Source organism: Cavia porcellus, unplaced genomic scaffold (genome assembly GCF_034190915.1).
Source record: "Cavia porcellus strain 051 isolate PalLab524CR breed Dunkin Hartley unplaced genomic scaffold, mCavPor4.1 scaffold_20, whole genome shotgun sequence".
In the NCBI taxonomy this organism is placed as follows: domain Eukaryota; kingdom Metazoa; phylum Chordata; class Mammalia; order Rodentia; family Caviidae; genus Cavia; species Cavia porcellus.
This window is the reverse complement of record NW_026947503.1, coordinates 6,198,850-6,223,275: the sequence shown is the minus strand read 5'-3', so window position 1 is coordinate 6,223,275 and position 24,426 is coordinate 6,198,850. Positions and strand designations below refer to the sequence as shown.

Sequence of the window (24,426 nt, the reverse complement as noted above, 5' to 3'; positions counted from 1 at the left end):
CTGGTACCAGTGCTTTTATGTATAGTAAATTCTGGCATCTTAAAATGACACCAGTTCAGATACATTATTTATCAGCATCATATTTATAGCCTTTCCTATGTCTAAACATAGGCACTAGTTAAAATCTTCTTGTAGGACATTGGAGTTTATCCTAAATACTGAATACATCAAGAGAATATAGGGGCTGGGGATTTAGCTCAGCGGCATAAGCACCTGCCTTGCAAGCAGGCAGTCCTGAGTTTGATTAAAAAAAAAAAAAGAGGGAGAATATAGAAATAATTTTGTCTTTGAGTGTGGTTACATTGTTTGTTTTCCTATTTGTTTACTCTTAGGATGTTCTCAAGAGGTATCTGGGCATAACAGGCTCAATAACTAATTTTTTCTGTTTTGCAGTGGAGCTTGAATTCTGTTTATAGTTAATTTTCATGTGGTCTTTATTGTGAATAAATAAGCAGGATAACCCAAAGCCATCTTTCCCTTCACAGTCCACAAGTGTAAGCATTCGGGACTGATTTTGGAAGGTGTGTATGTGGGGCTAGACCTAAGATGAGTTATTCTGCTTTTCCAATAGGAACATCCATACCTAAAATGAGAATACTATCTCTAATTGTGTCTGCCTGCTACCAGTCTGCTTTTTTTCTCTGAGTTTCAGCTGAGATACCTTTTTGTTTTGCTCTAAGACTTTTCCACTCCAGAGCACTGTGAGCCTTAACATCTTCACTTTAATTTAGAAGCCTTTTCCTCAAGTTGTATAAAGCTCCAGATTTCCATTGCTCTCACTAAGAATTAAAACTGTACTGGTTTTCATTCTTTTTAACAGAAGACTTTTTATTTTTTAATTTCTTTTTTTATATCTTGCCAAATGTGAGAAAAAAATTGCCAGTGAAAATACAGGTTGAGCCCTCCTCTCACAGCCCTCTCTTGTATTCTTAAACAGCTTAGTCGTATGGTTAATGAAGGAGAGTTGACAACATGTAGCGTGTATGTCAGTTGTCAGCAAATAGTAAAAACAACCAATTTGCATCCTCTTACTTTGCAAGTTCTTTTTCCCAAGTTATACAGCTCTTTATCCCTTGTAAGGCTTTTTGAATACATTTCCAACTTAGATGTTTAATAACAACATCTTTTTCTCATTATAAACTTGTTCCTCATAAATCTCGGCTTTGTAATTATGTTGTGTGGCATGGCAAACATGAACTTATGTAGAATTCTTCACATTCATAAATTATTTTCTAGCCGTATCTGATGGCCACACAAAGATCTCAACAATGATGTGAATTGCAATGTTGAGAATTGAGCAGTGGCTTGTCATGGTACTTATTGACTCTGAGGTACTAAGGAAATTTTATTAATTATTTGAAATAATGACTGAAGTTATTTGCAAATGATACTTGGTGAAAAATTTTGCAGTTCTTTGAAGGCAATTTAGGTTATAAAATGTTAGAAAGATTTAGAAGAAAGCCTAGGATATAAGATATGAACTGATGCATTTTTGCCGTAGGTAATTTATCTGTGCATATACATGACATGGATGTCATGGGAAAATGAAATGCTGAATTTCATTATATTGCTAGAATTCAGCTGTTTAATTTGTAGTTTCAATGATAGTGATATCTTCTTGTTTTTGTAGAATCTAGAAAATCATAAAGTACAAAAAAGGCATGAAATAACAATATAGAATCCTTTGTATTCTATATAGGTATAAGTATAGGTATAAGTATACAGGTATAAGTGAAACTTTCTTTACTCCAGCACTGATCATTGAAAAGATACCAGCAAGAGTTGTGATATGACTAATCATGTCTTTCTTTCCTCTTGTCTATGCTCAACAAGAGGATAGTTTAGGTACTTGTAGAAAATTGATCCTTTGTGTTATTGTAGGAAGATCTCTGATTGAAATTTATGAGATTTTTTCTTTTGCTGACATCTTAGGCAGGACTCTAATCCATGCCGGGCCTGTCTTTTTCTGATGTAAGCATGACTATTAAATGGGCTTTAAAGATTCTTTTGTAGTATATTCTACTGTGAAAATTTTACATAGTACTGAAGTATGAAGGCCTATGTCTTAGTCATATATAAATTTAATTGGATTTCTACATTGCCACTTGTATGACTTGCGTGAGTTATTCTGCTTTTCCAATAGGAACATCCATATCTAAAATGAGAGATACAATGTTTTCCTTATAGAGTTTGTTTGTTTTTTGTTTTGGGGTTTTTTTGGGGGGCAGTGGGGCTTGGCTTTTTGAGACAGGATCTCGCTATGTAGTTCAGTCTGTCTTTGAGCTCACTTTTTAGCCCAGCCTGCTCTTGAACTTGCTACGATTCTCTTGCCTCAGCCTCACGAATGCTGTAATTACAGGTGTGCACCATCACTCTCAGTTTATAGTGGCACTTTTAAGGGTAAAGAAAATCACGTTCTGCAAAGTTTTTGAGAATATCTTCTCCAAATGAGAAAGCATGTGTGTGTGGTAATCCTGTGGGGGAATAGTCAACAGTGTACCTTGAATCTCCCTTTTGTAGCAGTGAGCAGAATGGCACTCAGAGGTATGGTAGCTTCTGAGTCCCTGGACACCCTCCTAAGATTGCAGTGCCACCTGCATGTGCCTGGACACTGCTTATTGGTTACCACTCAGTAATGTGGTCCTGAGAAAAAGACCATGACATTCCTGAGACTCTTATTTCCTTGGACAGCACATCTTGGAACGGTGAGGGCTGATTTCCCCAAGAAAGAGTAAGACTGAGTCCAGTTGTTTGAGTAAGCCCGTTCAAATATATAACTATGGGATATTAAAGACTTGGTCAGATAGATGCTGATTTTTGTTTCATTCATATAATGTAAGCCAGAAAAACAGATTTATTAATTTTGGCACATTTTATACTGAAGAGGGTATTTTTTTGCTTCTAAGAAGGCTAATCATTTCAGAAGAAAACTTCTTGAAATCAAGCAATACATTAAAATTAGAGAAAAATAGCACATTCATGAATGATAACAAATTATAGAGTAAGTATTGGACAATATAATATATTGTTTCTTCAGTATTTTCTGTCTTGTGGAAAGTTAAAGAATTCAGGAACATAATTTTAGACTATTAAATACTACAAATTTCTAGCGTTGTAACAGTTATTTAAAAGTATAACTATTTAAAGTGTTTTAGTGAAATTTGGTGAAGATGCTAAAACAATCACATGACTAAAAGATTTCATAACTTCCCCTTCCCCTTTCCTTCCTTTTGATTTGTTTCTTCAGTAGTTTTTCATTTTTACTGCTATTTCTCTGATATGTAACTCTTGAGATGATGTTCAAGATAATCACTTTAATCTTACATTTTCTTCATTCATTATGTAATGCATACATTTAATTCATATATTTTCTTTCTTAGTAATAAAATCCTTCTGTCCTTCTCTCCTTTCCTCTTCCCATCCCTTCAAATTGATAAAACCTCTGTTCCTCTACCCTATCCTAGGATAGATGTATCCTGTTGCTACTCACAGTGGCACTCAGTGAAAATTTTTATTTCATTATATTATTCTTGGTTTGCTTGGATAACTATGTTTTTCCATAATATACCCTTTTGGAGAGAAATTTACTTAAAACTTAATTTATGGCAGTTACATCTTAATAGGACTGATTATTCAGATGACTTTTAAGTGTGAATTTAAGATATATATATATCTTAAATTCTATAATATATATATATATATATATATATATATTATAGAATTTTCCCTTGGATATATTTACACTTCAGCCCCAAGTATAAATCTATAAGTTGTATTATTTGAAGTCTAGTTCTAGGTCATCCTGTAGACATTTTATGAACAAGTAACTAACATACCTTTTTTTTTCTTTAAAGAAGCAGACAGCATGTATAGCAATTGAAATGTTATATGATTAAAAAAATTTAATTGTTATTTTCAGAATTTAGCTTCTGACAATTTGAGATATTCCCTAAATGATTACATACTTACATATTATTCTAATTATACATATTAAGTTGAAATACTTCACATTATGAGCTTTTAGGAGTAAGAGCTACCTGAATGTGACCTGAGTACAAGGGCACCAGGCTTTGCATGAGGTGTGGTGCATGGCAATTGGTCCTGGTGACCAAGATTAATGAAACTCAGATGGGTTTTAATTAGTGAAGCTGCAGTCATCAATTATCTAGTGAACAAAAATATTGTTATATTTGGGAAATTCTTGATTTATTTTATTCCACTGGCCAGCAGATTTAGATGAATGAGTTCTCATCACAACCATTCTGAGAGGCCAGAGTTTATTATTTAGGACATGATCAGTAAAAGTGAACAATATGGAACAAAATGTTGTAAAGTTCTCTCACCATTAATTTGGAAATTTTGCTGAAATGTTTGGCATGTGTAGGATATCAAAAACATGCAGGCTTCTTGAACAAAATTCAGACCAGTCTATCAAGAAAGGACTGTGCAGCCATCGTGAGGTTACTTGCCACTGAGGTCAGGACATATGCACCTAACAGGTTGCAGCCACATTGCAGAGGCTGTGTAATGTGATTGTCTCTTTGTGTCCTTTAGGCTCATTTTCAGCAGAAGAATGGGCAATGCCTACAATGTCCGATTATGCTCTTTTTATGCCCAAAATACCTTTATCTATGTGCATGTATGCATACTTACAGAGACATATACATAAACACTCAGATATATTTATTGTGTTTTAAGTTTGCATTAAAGTAAGTTTTCAAAGGTAGATCGTTGAACTAAACAAATATAATAACTTTTATAGGAAAGAATATTATTTATTCCTTTTTAAAAAACATAATATTGTTATGTCAAATTGATAACTAGACACATAAAATAAGTTTAGTTTAATATTTCCCAATTAAATTTGGAACAAAACAGTGATTATTATTAGAATAAAGAATGTTTTATTAATGTAAATTTTTATATTAAATATAGCAGTATTTGTAAACAGTTTTTCTCATTCTTTATATTTCCGTAAGTCTGATTCAGGGAGAATACCTAATCTAGAGTTTCAGAAATAACTGGTAAACACTGACTATCATTCCATTTTATTTCATGTTCTAAAAAATATCTGTTAAATTCTTATTCCACACAGTAAACAAAAGAAAGTGAACTTGAGCTTGCATTCCTGTTGTAAATACACATAGTAGCCAAGAAAGCTATTCTGAAGAGTGTGTTGTAAATCATAAGCAAGACCTTATAACAAATTTATTGCAAATAATGTTTTCAAGGTCTGTGGCATGATAACCACTTTATGTTAGCGTAGAAATATTTCACATATGAATTACATTCATTGAAAATTTCTGAATCTTGTACTACATGTGGAATATCCATTTTTTTATGTAATAATTTCTTGGTCAATCTCATTTAATTGGTTAATCAAATTAATTCATATTATAGTTTATTCCAAATTATTTTTTCCTAAGGGAGAGAAAGGTATGGCTGGTTTGCAAATGACATCATGTTTGTTTATAGCATTCACAAAGCATCTTATCTATAGACTTTCTTAAGATTCTCTTTTTGTTATGTTCTATAGGCAAAAGTACATTTATATGGGAACTTTTACCACAATAGCTCATTATTGATTTGAAAATCATTACCAAAATACATGTGTTTTATTGATGCTCTTTGATCACAAAGAAAATTCAAAACCTTACCCATAATAATTTAAGAAATAATTGAAAAAAGTAACAATAAAAAGTCTTATACTTAGTGCATGTAAATTATTGATTTTATTTTTTTTGTAATCTTTTGGGATTATATAAATCCCATTTTTTTCTCAGAAGTTATATAGATTTGGGAATAATAGAAATATCCCAAGTAGCTTTTAGTCTTCCATATAAAAAAATGTAACTTACTGTAAATTAAATATATTTATTTGAAGTGTATCTGATTTCTTGTTGAGATCGTTGGAAGAAAGGAAGGTAGGAATATAAATTGACGGTAGAAGGTATACTTTATATTTTTGCATTACCCCATTCAATTCAGTTTGAAACATACCTCACAGTGAAAGGCATGTGGAGTACTGTTATATTATCACTTTGTCAAAGCCTATGACAACATCCCTAACAATAAGAGAGTTTTTCTTTTTGTTCATAACACTTAAACGTCCTAGTGATTAGAACTTTTCCCTCTCTTCTCTAAATAAAATTGTTTTGTGCTGATTTTTTATTCTGGTGAGGGAAAAGAAAGAAAAGCAATCCTATTTCCTATTACAAATTATCATAAATATTGGAGATGCAGATTTTTCTTAGATCATTAGCATATCATGCTGTGACCCACACCAGAATGTACCATTAACAAAGCAGGCTTCATGTAATTAATGTAAATAATATGGAACTACAGCTTGAGTTACCCAGTCAGCCTTAGCGAAAAGCATTTGTCATAACGCATCTAAGGAGCTGGGCCTCAATTCAAATTAAACTTCATGGGTTTGCCCCTTTATTTTTTTCTCTCATGCTATAAATTTCTGCGAAGCATTTATGACTATAAATTTCTTTGAAACACCTACGTAGAAGGCAATTCAGCAAGTTGAAATTAAAATTTTATTATTTACAATGCTTCTGCTGGTGAGGACAATTAGTATCTTCATAAGGCCAGAAATGTAGATCCTGGTAATGCAGCCGAGGGTTACTCTCCCTTCCTTAGAAGTATTTTCTGTCCTCTGTAGCTGCCAGCAAATCTGAAGTATGGTTTCTGTCTGCCATTTGCTACTATTGCCCTCTGACTCCAAAACACAGAGGAGCATTGTAAATTTTTCATGAAGAGGTTTCAGTCTGTAAAACAGCAAACAGGAATAATGTTTTAAATGCAATCATTGTCAAGTTTGAACAATGTAATTTATCAAGAGAGCAGTTTGTACTATATAATAAGTTTCATATATTAATACAATTTTTCATCTGATGTCAGGCTTCTGATTTATGAATAGCCCATGATCTAAGGTGATCATTGAATTATAATTCATGTAATAAGAAGCCAGGAACAAGACCCTGGAACTGCTATCCTGGATTAGCTTACATGCCACCAAGCCAATTTACTAAACAACCGTGGGCTAAATGATACAGTTTTTCTAATTCAAAGAAGGCACTTGTTAATTAGATAAAGGCTAAAGCTCTCATTATTTTTAAATGATTTAAGAATGGGTAAAGATCTTACAGCTTATACTGCAGCTCTAATAGTTTTCTGCTTACTGCCTTGTAATAAGAGTATTAAAGACAGATGGGCAAGGCTGATTTAAACCAATTACAGTGCTTTATGTACACTAGTAGCAATGACTATTTGTAGGCCCATCAGATACTAATGTTTGATATGTTTCAGATGGTTAAAACACCATTGATTAATGATTTGTGAATACTTGTTTTCTTCAAATTTGAGGGGGAAATAGTCACACTTTTGGCCTCCAGGAATTCTTGAAATATTTTGTAGTCCTCATAATGCTTACAAGTATTTTGTATATATTTTACTTTCTGATATGCCAATATAAAAAGAGTCAGTTTATTTCAATTTATTGAGTTCCTCTTAGGTACCAAGCACTAGGCTAGATGCTAAGGAAATCTTCCACTAGTATATTGTATGAAAACATTTAGGATATTGTCAATCATTGTTTTAAAAAATAAAGGAGGATTTAAGAAACTCCACATCCTTCTAAGATGGTGAATTTGCCTTATAGCACTGTCAAGCTTAGAATTATATAAAATATGAATTCATGAGATAGCTTATATTGTTTTGAAAATCAGTGAATTCTTCATCCTTGGGTCTTTTTGTCCGTATAGTCTTTTGTTGTTTAATTGTATTTGCTCATATTTTATATTGTCAAATGCTCTTTACTATGTCCACTTGTGAAGTCATTAATTTCATTGGTCTTGTATTGGTTGGTTGGGTACACTTTACTCTTTTCCTCCTATTCCCCTCCCACTATTTGTTCCAGGTAATAGAAATCATGAAAAAAAAATGTAGACATTTTAACACCTGGTTTTCTATATAATGTTTTCCTTGTCTTAAAATACTTTATTTTTATTTTTAATTCTCAATATAAATTTCACATATAATTTACTTTGCTTTTTGTATTTGTTTTCCTCTTTAAACCCCTTTCTATTGTTTGCTGTCTTGTGATTGCAGTGATCATTTTAAATTATAGCTGATTTTATGTGTAGTAAACATTTACTTTGAATGACAGAAAGATGTCTTTACTACCTATCCTGAAAGTAGGTATTAGCTGATTAGTATAGTTATGAATTGGGCATTTTTTTTCTGTGATTTTGATTCACTTAAATGTGTATTGTCTTTACAAGAATAAGTGCCACTTTTATCAAGCTGTTTCTTTCCTTTGGACTTGCCTGGGGACTATTGGGGTAACTGTCACCTCAAATGGCTTACAGACTGCAGCGAACTATTACTTTTGCCTCTAGCTCATCATTTTCCACTTTTATCAATCCTAGGTTGTTAATTAGTTCTTTTGAAGGTTTTGGCATGTATTTGCAATAAAGTAAAGGTAATGAAGTATTTATCTGTATTGGAAATCAGAAAAATATAACCAGTTCTATAAAGGTTTTTAAATATTTCTACAGTTCTCTCATGTTGCCTTTTTTTTGTCTTTTAAAAAATTACTTATGTGAACAACAAGGTCTGTTATTAATGAAGCCTGAATAGAACAAGTTATTTGTTATAGTAGCTTTTGACCTGTTTAATAAGTACTGATACTGTGTAGTGGAGTTTTTATTGTACTCTGCAGTGTACAGTTATGAAGTGTGGTACATAATAAAATAAAAGCAATAATGTTGATATTTCTGAGGGATCCATCAGTGCTGACCTGAAGCAGTATATTTCATCTGGTTTGTCTGTATGTATGTTTGAAAGTTATAGCTGAAATTACTAGAAACAATATTGTGTTTGTGACTTCTGATTATGTATTGTTTAAGTAACCTCACCCTTTGTGATTCTCAAAACTATTCCTATGATAGTCCATTACTGTTCGTGTCAAGAAACAAATGAAAAAGACGAAATACATTATTGTAATAAGCAGTTAGATATTTTAGACTAAATGTTAGTATTTAACGTATTATAGTGTAAAGCACAAGCAGAGACAATTCTGAAATGGTTTATCTTGTTTTTTGTTTTTTGTTTTTTTCCGGGGATCAAACTCATGACCTTGCGCTTGCCAGGCAGGCGCTTGTGCTGCTGAGCTAAATCCCTGGCCTGACAATTCTGAAATGGAAACAAGAAACGATAGGTTATTTTTAGGTTTGGACAAGTTTTATATGTATGTAGCATTAAGGTCTGTGCTTCATAAAATCATTAACTTTAAGAAATCAGGAAATGATTAATGAGGCAGAAATTATTTTCTATATTAAAGCATAGCATAGGGCAATGACAGTGCTGTTTTGAGATGAATATTCAGTATTGTAGTAGCTTGCCACTTGAATCTGCAGTATATATTTATCTGTACGTACATGTATATTGTTTAGAACTTTTTTTGTCAGAATCAGTGTTCCTTGAGGATAATGGAGTGTACTACTCATCTTTCCACGTCCAGAACACAACATACGACCTTGCTTAGAGTAGATATTTAAGAATCAACTTTTAGTTAAAAAACTGCTAATGAAGCAATTTAAATTTTGTCCTTGCAACACCTTCCAAATAGTATGAAACCAAGGAAAACAAGAAACATTATTTCCTCACAAGAGTGTTCATGTAGTTACTAATATCTATGAGTCCTATCTACTTTTTATCTAATTAAAATTTACTAGTCTTGATCAAATATACTACTTTCAATTCTTTTATCTGTGTGACAATCACATGGTTATATTTGTTGAAATGTATGTGATTTTTAAATAACTAAAGCTTCAGTTAACCTTTGACTGAGCTGCTAAACTAAAGAAGCTTAATATTGTTGTCATTTTTATTAGAACTTAAGCAGCCAAAATATGGAATCCTCATTTTTATCGTTCTCATAATGTTTGTATGGATATAATTTAGTCATGAATTTTTATTTTTACTGAAATTTCTGTTGTTACCAAAAGTAAGTTTAAAGCCACATTTTCAGATTCATCAGCATGTTCCAAGTCTGTTGATAATTTTCCTGGTAAGAATAGGAAGGTTGCTAATTAGTGGAAAGTAACTTTTAAACATTGTTTTATATCAGTATTGTGGTTTTATATGATCATGATAAGTCATTGTTTTTTTCTTTGATGGAATACTGTAAAATTATTAAAATACAACAGCTATAAAAATAGTAATACATGAGTGTTTTGTACAGTTACTCCTTTTTTTAATTTTAAAAATCATTAGCTAACCAGACACTATAATTTTCCTGATTTATTTTAAAGGTATTACTTCAAACACAGGCTATGTTTAAGTCTGTTGTCTGTCCCCAAACATCCTGTTCCCACTTAGATGGCCTGGAAGTCTAAGAGTGGAAACTTGATTGGACCTCCAGCAAGTGCTGTGATGTTAATCAGCCCTGTGTGCAAGACAGAAAAGCTGATAGTCTGAAATTGCACTTTAAACTAAGACACACTGTCAGTTTTTAGAAATAGTGGGGATGGCCTATTTATGTAATCAGATGCTATACCTAGGAGAAAGCTGTCAGGCACATTCTTGTTGTGTAAGCAGCAGACAAACTGTGCTTTATCTGACAGACAGTGTGTAAATCTGTCCATGCAAAAATCCAAATGTTTAGTTTGCTTCTAGTCACTGTAATAATCTGCTTATTTTCATCTGCTACAGCAGTGACATCACTTAGCAGAATGAGCTGTAGACAGAAGGCTCCGATAAGGACGTGTTAGTGTCAGTCATTTATTTCTTGATTGGCAAGGAGATAAATAGGAATTTACTCAAGGTTTACTTTCATCTGAAAGAATAGGACAACATGTTCTGGACAGGAATAACTTTATTTAGCATGGCTACTTTACATCTTAAGAAAATGGATAGATTATGTCACGTTTAATTATAGCTTTGTGGAATAAATAACCTACAATAACAATAATTATTAAACAGTTGTGCTAAAAGAATTTTTTTGAATTATTAACATGTCTTTAATGGATATAGATTGATCAAGGAATATAATTATTTCACTTTTGTATTTATTATATTCCATGTTCTTACAGTTTTTGTTTAAAAAATGTTTCATTATTTACTTTTATTTAAAAAATACCTTTCATTGTTTACTTACTCTGAATGGTAGTGACATTGTGCATGTGGATATTTAACCAAAAGTCTGTAAATCAGATCTTATTGTTGAGGGTAAATTGAGTTTCTTACCTGAATTTATGACTTTTAAGTCATATTGAGTTAAAATCCAATTCATGGTTTTTATACATGTGTTTAGACTAAAATGCCTCACCATGATTTAAAGATTATATATTTGGTAACATATCAATTTGAATAGTGTTTTACTTTATGATCACTAGATAATATAGTTTTAAACATTACTTTGTTTAAAATTTTATTAAAATAATTTTACCCTAACATAAAAGTTTTTTGTTAATTATAAATAATTACTGAAATAGTATTGGTTATTTTAAAGCAAGAAGAAGCCCTAGTTATGGAGCACATTATTTTATGATCAGTAAACTAATGGAATGCATTCTTGAGCCTTCACCAGGGAATACGAGCTGCAAGCTGACACACGTGAGGGTGACTTGCAGTTACATGGGTCTCCAGATGTTACCTTGCCCTGCAAGTGTCTGAAAGCAGACATGTTTTCCTAAGAATTTTAACAGTAGTGATAGGAGAGAAATAAAACCTAGGCAGTCATTGAAACACTGATATTAACCATATGGTATAATTATATAATTGCATTTTAGCTGCTTTTATTGTGAAGTTGTAGCCATCTATGGTACGCTTTCCCTGACTACCAAAGTTTAAAGTACACTTCTATAAGCTTTTTATCTAAATTATTTATTAAAAACATGTTGATACCTTCATATAATCTACTTTTAATTGGTTTTGTTACTATCATAGTCAAACATTTACCCTAAGTTTTGATAATTGAATAACAAGTTTTTTCTTTAGTTTCACTCCCTTGTCGCTAACTCTTGCCCACCATATTAATCTCTGATTAGATCTATGTTGAGTAAAAATCAACATTTGATAGGGAACTTGTTTACTTCATAATAATTAAAATCTGCTAATATTTTGGCTTTTGTTCATCCCCAGAGGAAGGTATTTCTAATTGTATTTCTTCTGGAATTTTATTCAAAGTACTACTTCCTGCCCCTCCTGCTTTTAGGTGTTTCCTTATGCTTCCCTGCATATTAAAGTCTAGTAGGTATAATACTCGTATGTAAGTCTTTAAACATATTTATTGTGAAAAAATATTAGAATTATTTGGACGTATTCAACACAGTTCTCTTTCTTATGTCATGAGATGTTTATAGAACTGAAGATTAGTGTATCTTCTGTCTCAGCTTATTGTGGCTTTAGTTCTGAAGAACTGAAGATTAGTGTGTCTAAAGTTTTCAGCTCTTAAACAGTTTTGATAAATATCATCTAAACATCTTCAGGTTGCATATACATTGTAAATCTTTTATTTATCTAGTTGTTTGTTTTAGATTCTGTGTTACAAATAAAACAAAATTGTAAGGTACTATCTCTAAATTAAAAAAAAAAATTTCAAAAAGGCTTGGGTATGTAGTTCAGCATGAAGGTCCTGGGTTCAGTCTTCTGTGCTGGGATGGAAAAAAAGAAAGAAATGGAAAAACGAAAACAAAACTGCCCAATTCTATATTATTGCTATCTGTGTATTTTTCCTACTAAAATGAATTATAGGCCAAGAAATGATTTTACCTACTGCAATAACAGCTCTATGGCTTTTTTTTTTTTTTTTTTTTTTTTGGACTGGCCTCCATTTTAGTTGAGTGTTTTTAATTCAAAAATTGTTTGAACACCTAGTAGTCTTGCAGCTAATTTTGAGTGTTGGCTGCAACTTGCTCTAATGTTCGATTGTTATTTAACCACAATTCTATCCCTGTATTTCTGATTTTGTAGTGTTAACATAATTTAGAGGCATGTTATATTGATTTTGGTGTGTTTTACCATCTTTAACAAATTAATGATGGAGAGATGCTCAACATCTGTCTCCTGAGAGTTAGATCTTTATGTTCCAGAGAACAATTAAGCCACATCCATTGGAAATGTACACGAACACCAACAGTAGGAAAACACCCTGGAAATACAGTTGAGGTAGAATTTCTCACCAGTCCTGGTGGTTTATTGGGGTCCTGCTAGATGCATAGATTTGTTGTTTTCAAATTTCGGAATCGTTTTTACTCTGCTGAAGCAGTATAGCTTTTGATAGTCTTCATATATTCAGGACTTATGCATGCCTTATTCTGAAACTGAATTCAGTACAAGACTAATGAAAATTGGAATTGTAGAGTTTTATTGTTGGGTTACATTTTGGAGATATTTCAGTCCAACTTGACTATTTATGTAAAAATTAAGGCTAAAAGAATGACAAAACCACCAGCATCATATTTTAATGTCACAGTAGAAATCTGCTGTACTTATGTGGCTTCATTTCAACAATTTGGTTTTCAATTTTAATTATGTCATTAGGAAATCATTTATCAGATCACATCTCATCATATTTTGAACCTTTAATAAAATTGAATTATATAAATTATTATATTAACTCTTTATGCTTTGTTTCCCTTTCTTTACCTTACTTTAAGTACTATGAAAAATATAAATAAATTAAAAACCAATGTAAATGTCCATGACTTGTTTAAATCACTTATAGAATGTGGTAGAAAATAATTCAAAATCATGTAATAGACAGCATTGTGTCAACTTTGGGAGGCAAATAAGCTCACAATAAGGTAACGATTTTTGGATAATATTGAAAAGTAAAGTGAATTATAAGATAGTCATTACTGAGAATTGATCTGATCTCGAGAGTCTGGTGATAATCTTTGTGCTATTGAACACCTAGAACTTTATCTTGTAATGTTGTGACCATGTAGCCATTGAAATTTCTAATTGTAGTGAACATCTAATTGTGTGAGTCATTGTCAGCTTTGTGGAAAGGAGGTCTGGACACACAAAATACTTACCTTCTCTAAGCACTTAAATCTTTTGGGTAGCATTGCTCAAATACTGTCCTCCCTGGAGCTTGCTAAGACAACTGATCAGGTACATAATTAATATTCAGTGTGATCTGATCTTGCATAACTTTCATTGCTGTTCCCACTCTGGACCAAAAGTCTTGTGATTACTTTTGGCAAAATAATTTCTTGAAAAATCCTTAATGAAAAGATTGTTGCTAAATTGAGTTAGGTGACTTTGTTTTTCTTTTATCAGAATGTCCAATCTAGCAGGCTATTTGACATTTTTATTTATTCCTAGCCAATCATCAAAAAGTTTTTTTTCTTGTAAACTTCGTTTTGTTAGCTTCCATTAATTTTGTATTTTAGCTTGCCTGACATTATTCTTATGACAAATGTAAACATATTCTATCACCTGAATCCTTTCAGTTTACTTTGCTTATATAGTTAACTGAGGAAGAAATTTAGTTTAATATTTTGGATGCTAAGAAGTATATAATAAATGATAGTATTTTACCTAATCTTTTGTTTGAAGTATTGAAGATTTGAAAATGAATATAAATGCAATGCTTATAGATGCCTATATAAATTTATCCTTTCATATGTAGAATATATGGGAAGTAGATGAAATTTGAAATTTTATTTTGTGGAAGAATTCATATCTGCAAGATATTCAGTATTCAAAATAATTTTCTATTTTATTGAAAGAAACTAATATGTTTTTGTTTTGGCCTTTAAGTGGGTTTTCTTCCCAACAATATATTTCTGTATATTTATGCATTTTCTAGTTTCATTTGCTGTACATTTTAAGTCACTTTGTTCCCATTTCATAGTAGGTAGATAGATCTGAAATGATGAAGAGCTCATCAGTATTTTAGTAACTACTTAACTTCAGTTGGACCACAATCCCTTTAAAACTGTAAAAACTTGATTTTTATGTTAATCCAGTTTTTCATTTTTCTTGATACAAATTTTTGAAAGATGATTCTGAAAGAAATAACTCAAACCCCTACTACATGATCTTTTGTTGTATCTATTTGTCAGTATATTTATATTTAAAGCAAGCCATGGTCCGTATCAGGTTCTACAGTGTCTACATTGAATTAGTCTACCAAACTCAAATTGTTTCTTGGTAATGCCCCAGTGTACAGATGCCCCTGAATATTTATTCTAGAAGTGAACTGCAGTTATTGTGTTTGACTAAGGTCTCAGAAAGGGTCAGTTTTGTACTAAACTCTAAGATTACTGGGCAATACATTTTAGCCCTTCTAACTAATCTTACCTTGACTTCAAATGGTTCTTTAGATCATCCTGACTTACTAGAAGGCCAAGATGATGACAAGCTTCAAAATAGTGAAAAGCTTAAATATGGAAAACTGCTTTTCCCAGTTCCAGCAGATCACACAGTACCATCAAATTTACCTTATAAATTTGGCCACTACTTTCAAATTTATAGAAATTTATATCAATAATAGACATAAAATTTTCCAAGATAAATTGCAAGACACAATATTTATTGGTCTGTAAGATATGTGGGTCTATGGAACATGTTCTGACATCTCAAGAAGATTTTTTCAGAGAAACAATATGTATAATTTTTCAGGATGCATATTAAAACTTTTTTGATAGGAGTATTATTTTTGTCTTTAAATTTAATCTACTGTATCTACCTCTTAGACACCACATCAGGTAGTTATGGTTACTGTTCCTTAACTAATGTACATAGAGAAGTTAGAAAGTTAAATTCACTGATGTCAGTTAATGGTTCTAAAGGAGCATTATAACAAATTTAAATCTTATATGTTATGGATGCAATCCACTTAAAATCAGCAACATGTCTATGGCTTATTAATTTTGTTCAGAACTCTACTCTTTCTAAAATATTAAGTATATGTTTATTGAAGTGTTGGACATGTCAGGGATTTCTGGTAAAAAAAAAAACCTATGGCTTTCTGTTTCTTTTTAAATTTTTTTATTTTAAAGAGAATAAAACAAAACAAAACAGAGCAAAGCAAATCAGAACAATGCAAGTAACACAGGGCTTCAAGAGAACAGGAAATAAACAGCAGCTATCATACTGTCTCTTGTTTTCTTCAAAACAGTTGTCTATACCTTCATACACAATAAATTTTAAAAAATCAAAATAATATAAAATCAATTAAAACAAAAGAGATATTATTATGGGGCTTCAGAACAAGACAATAGAAAATCAGCAATGGCTACCATAATGTCTCCCATTTTCTTCAAAATAGCTGTCTGTACTGTCACACATACTGGAATCATATAAATAGAAAACAGACTAAAACCAGTTAAAACAAAAGAATGAAAGCAATATAGAACTTCAAAACCAGATAACAGGAAACGAACAGTGGTTTACTAGAGTGTCTCCTTTTCTTCAAAACAGCCATCCATGCTTTCACACATAATAAAATCAAATAAAACCAATCAAAACAGAATAAAAGCATTATAGGACTTCAAAACAAGATGGCTAAACAAGATAGAAATCAACAATGGCTACCATAATGTATTTTATTCAAATAGCTGTTCATATTTTCTTACTGTTTTTAACAGTTGTGAATTAGATAATTTTATCAATGTATTTATTTGATACAAGGGATCTAGACTGTGATACCTAGAGAAAAGGCATCCATAGTTTTAGAAATACTGACTTGAATACTTAACTGGAATAAAATGATAGTCTTACTGAGATTCCGAAAGGCTGCTCAAGCCTAGTTTCTCTCATATTCTTTTTTCTAGTACCATTATTATCTGACCCCAGATATTATCTCTGAACCTGCTGCTAGCAAGGAACAAAGTGTGTACAGTATTACTCAAGAGAAATAATCAGCTGTAATACCAAATGGGGTTTGGAATAATTATTTTGTGAAGATGTATGATTTTTTTCTGTGTTGTTCATTTATAAAAGTAAAATTTTGCAATTATTTTAATGAAACATTTTCTTGATGTACTGTTAGAGTGTTGTAAAGTGAAGTCGTTACTTGACTTTTAAACTCTAAATAAATTTATTTCCTGATAAGTTGGAATAGGGTAAAATGTTTAAGTTGTGACAGGTTTTATTACTTTCATAAATATATGGTATCTGTTTTATTCATTAAAATTTAAAAAAAATCTAATAGTGTTGATTTATAGTTGACTTTTTAAAACTCACCTTTTTTACTCTTTCTGTAAGCCTGTTTTTTTTAAAAAAAATCTTTTTGGTACATCTTATATTTGTTAATCAATTCTTATACTATAGCTGACCATGTTAAAATAGCATCATCATGAAACATAGTAAAACTTAGAAAACTATTGGCGTACAAGTGATTCAGGTTCTGAGTTCTCTGAAATGCATTTTTATAGCATCTATATGTGTATAGCAGGAAGCCTTGTGACTTTTACTATTGCTAAAGCACTTTTTGGAAAATTGGACATTACTTGGCCGAATATAAATGATTTCATTGTAAATCGCAGGTGAGGAATTAATATTGTAGGTCTTTCTCTAAAATGCACATATTTGTGGGCTTATTTGATTATGGACACCTATGAGTTAAGCTACATTTAATTCCTTGCAAAATTATAATTAAATAATTTTGAAAAGTTAGCATTTAAGACAAATACAAAAAAACAGAGACTGGTTGTTTCTTCTGTTGTGTCAAAGTCAAACTTCCTCTGTGATCCTCAGAACCACTGAATTTGATTGTTAAAATTATACAACTTTTACATCTCTGTTCTATGCAGTTTGTTCCCATTGCTGCTTGGATAATTGGCTCACTGCTCACCTATGCCACTTTACGGTCTTTTTGAGCTTTGACCCTGAGCTTGTTTTTTGTTTTTAGAAGTTGATTCTGTTTTTTCAGATTTATCTGAAACCTGCCTTATTCACAAAAGCTTTTCCAAATATTTCATTCTATTTTCACTGATACTTTTTTTTTCTGAATATCTTTTAAAACTTTTATATAAAGTGCCCCAAATGTGTTGGTTCTCTCTTCTTTTTAATTCATTGACATTAATGTTGATCATTGAGTCTTAGGTTCCTTTTGGGCAAGCATAGATGCCTTAGTACTTGTAGATTTGTGCATAGCATGGATCATTGCTAGACACAGTAAATCTGAATGCATACTTTTTTTCTGATTTATTGGTACAGGAGTTGCAAAAGTGTAGTAATCTGATGACTGTTCGAATTGTGTTATAAATATCCAAAGTGAAAGTTGCTCAAGACATTTGGGATGAAGATGTAAATAGCAATAGGAATGCATTTTGTCCTTGAAGCTCAAATTAGTGGATATCAATAACAAAAAAATAAGGTTTAAAATAAATTCTCTGTTTAGGCTCCTTAATCATTAATATTTGTATCTTATTTGTAACTACTGTTTTTACCACCCTTACGTACATCTAGTATTTTTGAAGCTAACTTGAAGCCTTAAAATTTCAGTTAGTCCACATTGGAGAACTGCAGCAAATTAATGCATATATTGTTCTGTGGGACCTTTATGATTAGTTAAAATTGTTTCCACTTCCTGGTCCTCTAGCCTCTGATATAGTTGGAAAGGATAGTTTTGAAAAGGACAAGGCAACCTATGATTGCAATGAGTCTTAATATGCAGTGTAATTCCTTTCACGTGTTCTCTGCATGCTGGTATTGTAAAGCCCTACAAAAGACACCAACTATTTCCATAGTACACCAAATTCTCCAAACTGGAAAATGGTATTTAGTCATTGTTGCTTTCTAGCAGTTTTATGTTGGGATAATTTAACTTAAGTTAGATCTGGGTGTTTGCAGGAGGGTAAATGCAGGATGGTGTGACCTGTCATGGGAGCCAGGTACAGGTAAACTATTGCCCTCAGGCCAGATTAGACCCAGGAACTGTTTTTGTAAGTAAAGTTTTATTGGAACACAGCCTCATTCATTTGTCTTTTGCTGCCTTTGGGCAATCAGTAGAGTAGTTGTACCAAAGACCTAATAGCCTTAAAATTGAAAATATTGAGTCCTTGGCACAAGATTTCTAATTCCTAATCTAAGATACTGTACTATTTGTGCTGTGGAGTATTGGATTCACAACATGTGGTGTAAGAATTCCAGATAAATTTGTATGATGGTTTTGGTTAGACTATAGTTTATGGTCTCTTTGACAAAGAAAGATTTCATAGGAATGAGATTTGCGAAGATGAATTCTAATCATTTAGGGCACAGCACTTATCCTTGAATGTTTTTCTGTAGAGTGAGTCATTCTCATGGTTCTTAGTAGACCTAGACAGCCTGGCTTTGATATTCTGCTTAATGCACTGCTCAGAAGTATTGTGACAAAGAACCTGTCAACCCTTGAATTAAAATAAAAGGGCCAGAATAATGTATTTCTCAGCTTTTATAAACCAAATGCTATATTAAGAGATTTTAAAACGATAGGCTTTGGCATGGGTGAGGTTAAATTTCTTTTCTAACTAGTTAACAAGGATCTATTTTTAATTAGACTAATTATCACCTGATCAGAGCAAAAATGCACTCAAGACTCTTGGTTTAAGTAGGGGGCTCCCTTGTGCAATGCGTAAAAACCCTCAAGGGAGGTTTTCCAGCTCTCATCTGGAAGCCACACTGGAGCCTTCAGCGTTGAATTTAGTAAAGGAAACCTTCCAATCTTAGGTTTTTTGGTAGCTTCTTGACATAAATTATGCTCGTGTTTTTACGTAATCTGAAACAGGTAACTCTCAAAATCTCGCATAAATGCATAATTTAAATCTAGATATTTGTATTTTATTATTTCAGGCTACAACCTTATTCACTGAGGCTTTTGTATACACACATGCAGAAGTATTCCAAAGGAAATGGTCAACAAGGCCCTTAAGTGTCTTAATTCACTTATTGTTGTTTAGCCATCTCTGAGCCTTCTAGAGTATTCAGTTTAAGAAAAATAGTGAGAAATTTCTATGCTCTACGTAAAGTTGCATGCCATAGTTAAGCTTATATAGTACTTTGAAATTTAACAGAAGTAAAATGAATAGAAACACTGTAGAATAGTCTTGAAATATTTAATGTGGTTTAAGTGTCTGATTCACATGAAATAATACTTAACACCTAAGAACAGTATTAAGTATTTTTAATCATATATTTATTGAGTCAAAAACATTATAAGCTTTCCACAATTATGGTAGTTACAGATACTGAATTTGTTATTGTTGCACAATTTCTTGAAATTTTTCAGTTTGCCTTGTTACCCTTTGGGGTACTTTTAAAGGATAAGAGGTTCCAGTGAATTTAGTGAATATTACAGTTATTCTTCTATGATGCTTTTTATATGTCTCTTTCTGTGCATCTTTGTTCAAAAAAAAGGATTATCTCTCAGATCTATTTGCAGTTTATGGAAATTTACATGGTAACCCAACTGGGCAAAGACCACCATATTTTTACTTAATATTTTAGTGTATCATGATATAAATATTAAATTATAATCATTAGAAAGAGGTTTTTATTCCAAAGGAACTATCTGTTCATTGGTAGTGTTTGAATAACTTAGAAATTAATGAAACATTCGATTGTATGCTAGGTTATTTTGCTAGGAATCATATAATCTTTGCTTTGCTCTGTATTCTTTGCTAGGAATCATATAATCTTTGCTTTGCTCTGTATTCTTTATTCACAAAGTCTAGCAGTAACTATCCATTAAATTTCTTAAGTTTACTTTTGCAATTATAATTTTGAATTAGTACTTTTATGTTACAGTTTGGAAAGATAGTGATTGCAAAATTTAATTTGCTGTTTTACTAAATGTTCATTCACAGGAGTTCAGTGTTATTGGTGTATTTCTTGCTGATACATTCTTACGATTTTTTAATTTGATAATAATGTGCCATAATAGAGGGGTTAAAGTATTGTTTGATTATTTACTTAAAGTACTCATTTGAATTATGAAAATTTCAAAAATAAAGGAACCACCTGAAAATAGTAAATGTAGTCATATTGGTTTCGAATTCCTTTCTTTTAAGAACAAATTATAGCTATAATTAGCTCTCTACCACTCTCTGCTTCCCACTTCGGACATAATCAATGTCCTCAAATTATAATATTACAAATGTTTTACATTTAATATTGATTATCTAAAATTTTATAAAACTAACTTGCTTTTAAAATGCAATTACATGTTGTAGACATTTTAACACATATAGATATGTAGAACTAATTTATTCATTTTTACAGCATTATATTCCATTTTATGAATAAACTTTACCTATCCTCCTCACCTGAGGACTGTTTAAACTGTAATGGGAGAAATTTATCTTCATATGTCCCTGTATCTGTAAGAGTATCTCAGTGGTAAATACCTAGAATAGACTTTTCTGGATAACAGGTAGGGATAGATTATACTCAGTTTTGAAAAGCAATACTAAAGCAATGTATTCCAAAATTATCCTGAATAGACAACAAAAATATACTAGTAATACTTTCATTTTTATCAAATAAAATATTTAGAAACACTTTTATCTTCACATATACATAATGAGATTCCTGTAGTTTTTGTTACTTTCTTAATAAAAAGAATAATCTTAGCTCCATTATTGCATTTTAGATAACAGAAAACTCCCCACACAGCCCATCTAGTTCTGTACCACTGCTCCCCATATAGGTCAGGCCTAGACACAGTCCAGGTTTGGCATAATTGAATCAATCACAGCACATATACCAGTGACTAAAGTATCCTCTTATAAATATACCAAATATAATGGAAAGTTTTGGAATTTTATCTAGTAACCCCTATTTAATTTAGGAATCCTTTTTAATTTGTGCTAAAAGATTAGCTCTCAATTGTTTGCTGCATTGGATTTACTCATTAAAAGAGGGTCTTATTTCAGAAAGTTTTAACATCATATATACCTCAGTCTCAGGAACTAAATTATGAAAAAAGTTCTTGAAGGAAATCGCTAGATGTGAGATACACACATACATGCACACACACACATAGTGGTTGAAATATTTTACTCTTAAGTTACCAGCCTATTTCTATATTGTCTTCTGATTACTCAGACTGCTGGTGAGAAGCTTGGTATCAGTTTTATTTTTCTTGCTTATGACTTTGCTTCCTTTTGAAACCCTTTATATTTTTTATATCTAGTATATATGTCTGGCGATGTCTAATGAAAGGGAAGGTAACTGCCTTTTTTTGGTTATGTCTCTGGTACATAGTAAGTACATTAATTGTAGGTAGTTGGTAAATGCACGTGACATGTCTTAATTCTTTTACATCCCTTCCCTATCCCACTCCTCCACTGCTCTTCTTTGCTCAAAATCTGATAGCACTGTTTGGCCATTTGTAATTTTTATTAAATATTAAAAACTACATAAAAGAGGCTAGGATACAGAGTCACCTATGGCATTGAAGTCCAGAATCTCTCTCTAACAGATGGCCTTCTACTGAGTATGTCATACCTCTTCAGTGCTAGTCATAGCATTTTTTAATAACTTCGTTATAAATCTTTAAAGTTTTAAAAACTAATTTTAAGTGTTTAGAATCCCAAAGGAATCTGAAAATGCCACCTCTAGGATCCTTCTAATCTATCCTACTCTATTATTGCTTTTTTTAAAATTAATAAGACATTTTAAATTTTTTTCTGGCATTGAGTTTATTTATTGTGGATGGTTTCTCTCCCTTACTAGGCTATAATGTTTTTGAAAGCCAAATCTGACTTTTTCTCCTTGATTTCTTTATACATCCATACTAATTCTTGGAGAAGAGATGATCTGGTATTTCTAAAGTCCATTTGATATCCTCCTCCTCCTCCTCCTTCTCCTCACCCTCAGCCTCATCCTCATCCTTATCTTGGGTGCACATCACAGAGAAAAAAACGTGTTTTTTTTAGCCAGAGTCTGTCCTAGATGCCTCAGGAAGGATTCCTAAAGACCCTAAGGAGAGCTAGCATCCCATGGCAGATTACAAAGCAAGCATGAATTTGTGTGAGGCAGATAGTTTAGAATGTTTGAAGCTCTGAATTTGTGTAGTTTTAGGAGATAACCCATAGGTAATTAGAATTGAATCTTTATAAGGACAGGTTTTCATTGGCAATATTTTCAGTGCTTTTCAAAGTGCCAGTGAGTGAATTTATTTTTTCTAAGACCTGTGAGGTTTTCTGAAAATCCAGTGGTTGTTCTTTGTTACCTGGTTTTTCTTATTTCATGACAGGTACTGAGCTTTAGTTTAACATTTTTATCACATATAAATAATACAATACCTGTATTGCAGTTACATAGATGTAATTTTGTTAAATGTACAAAATGGTAGATTTAAAAATGAGGGTTTTATTTTGTAATTCATAAAGTTATAATACAGTCTGGAAAAGCTATTTGTTAAAGATAGCATCTAATTAACCTTCTTATTTATTTCATGTAGGCAAGGTTTAGTTCACAATAAATACGTGAAGAAATAAGTAGAAAGGGGAATTTATCTTGGAAATAAGATCCCATAGTTTCGAAATTTTAAATGCATGAAGACCCATCAAAGAGATATACGAATATGATATTTTTCCAGTATATGTCAAAGTATTTCGTTATATTTGTCATTCTCTAGTAGGCAATGAGCAATCATATAGTAATTTCGAAGTCAGTTTGTGTTAATGGGTATAAAAATAGTGTCTCTCCACATACATGATATAGATAATAAATTGGCAGTTTACTATTAATGAAGTGCTTCAAATATATTATGACATTTCTTAAATGTTTATCAGTTTTACTTATTTTACATTCGAGATCTAATTTTATAACTGTATCACAAAAGAAGATAAATTTTTTAAAAAGAAATTTCTAATTTGATTGATAGGAATTGATGAAACTCTAAGTGATTAATTTGTTCAAGCAATCCACATGTATCTCCAAAACAGGAAATTTAATTATTTGGAGTTTGTGATTCTTTATCTGCCCTAATGAAGCTAAGAAAATTTGTACAATAATGGTTAAAACCCATACATGAAACCTACATACTCTTTGGACTGCTTCTTATTGATAATATAATTAAAAATCCAGATATTATATTTTTTATTGCTTCAACTGGCTAAAAATATAGCCTAATTTATAGTGGTCAACCTGAGCTGCCATTATCTCTTTTTTTGGCATAATGTTTATCAACTTATTAAAGTACTTTTGATTGTTGGGTTTTAGTTTGCTTTTATTTCCACTGTTAATTAACTTGAATTAGCTGAATATTGTTAGTCACAGGGATTGTTTTTACTCAATAGTAGAAGGAATAAAGTAATTTTAATGATGATTTCATGAATGCAAACAAAAAGAGAGTCAAAACAACCATAAGAAATGTTTAAGATTTTATATATGGTCAGATTTCTTTTATTGTTAAAGGTATTGAGAGAGATTACACTGGAACCTGTAATATTTTCTTATTTGAGT

General features: G+C 31.5%; 1 protein-coding gene across 4 annotated transcripts in view; it reads left to right on the top strand.

Annotated features, from left to right (window-relative positions):
- The window catches only part of Znf407 (zinc finger protein 407), a 448,808-nt gene that overhangs the window by 238,224 nt on the left and 186,158 nt on the right, over nt 1-24,426 (top strand). The window lies entirely within an intron of this gene.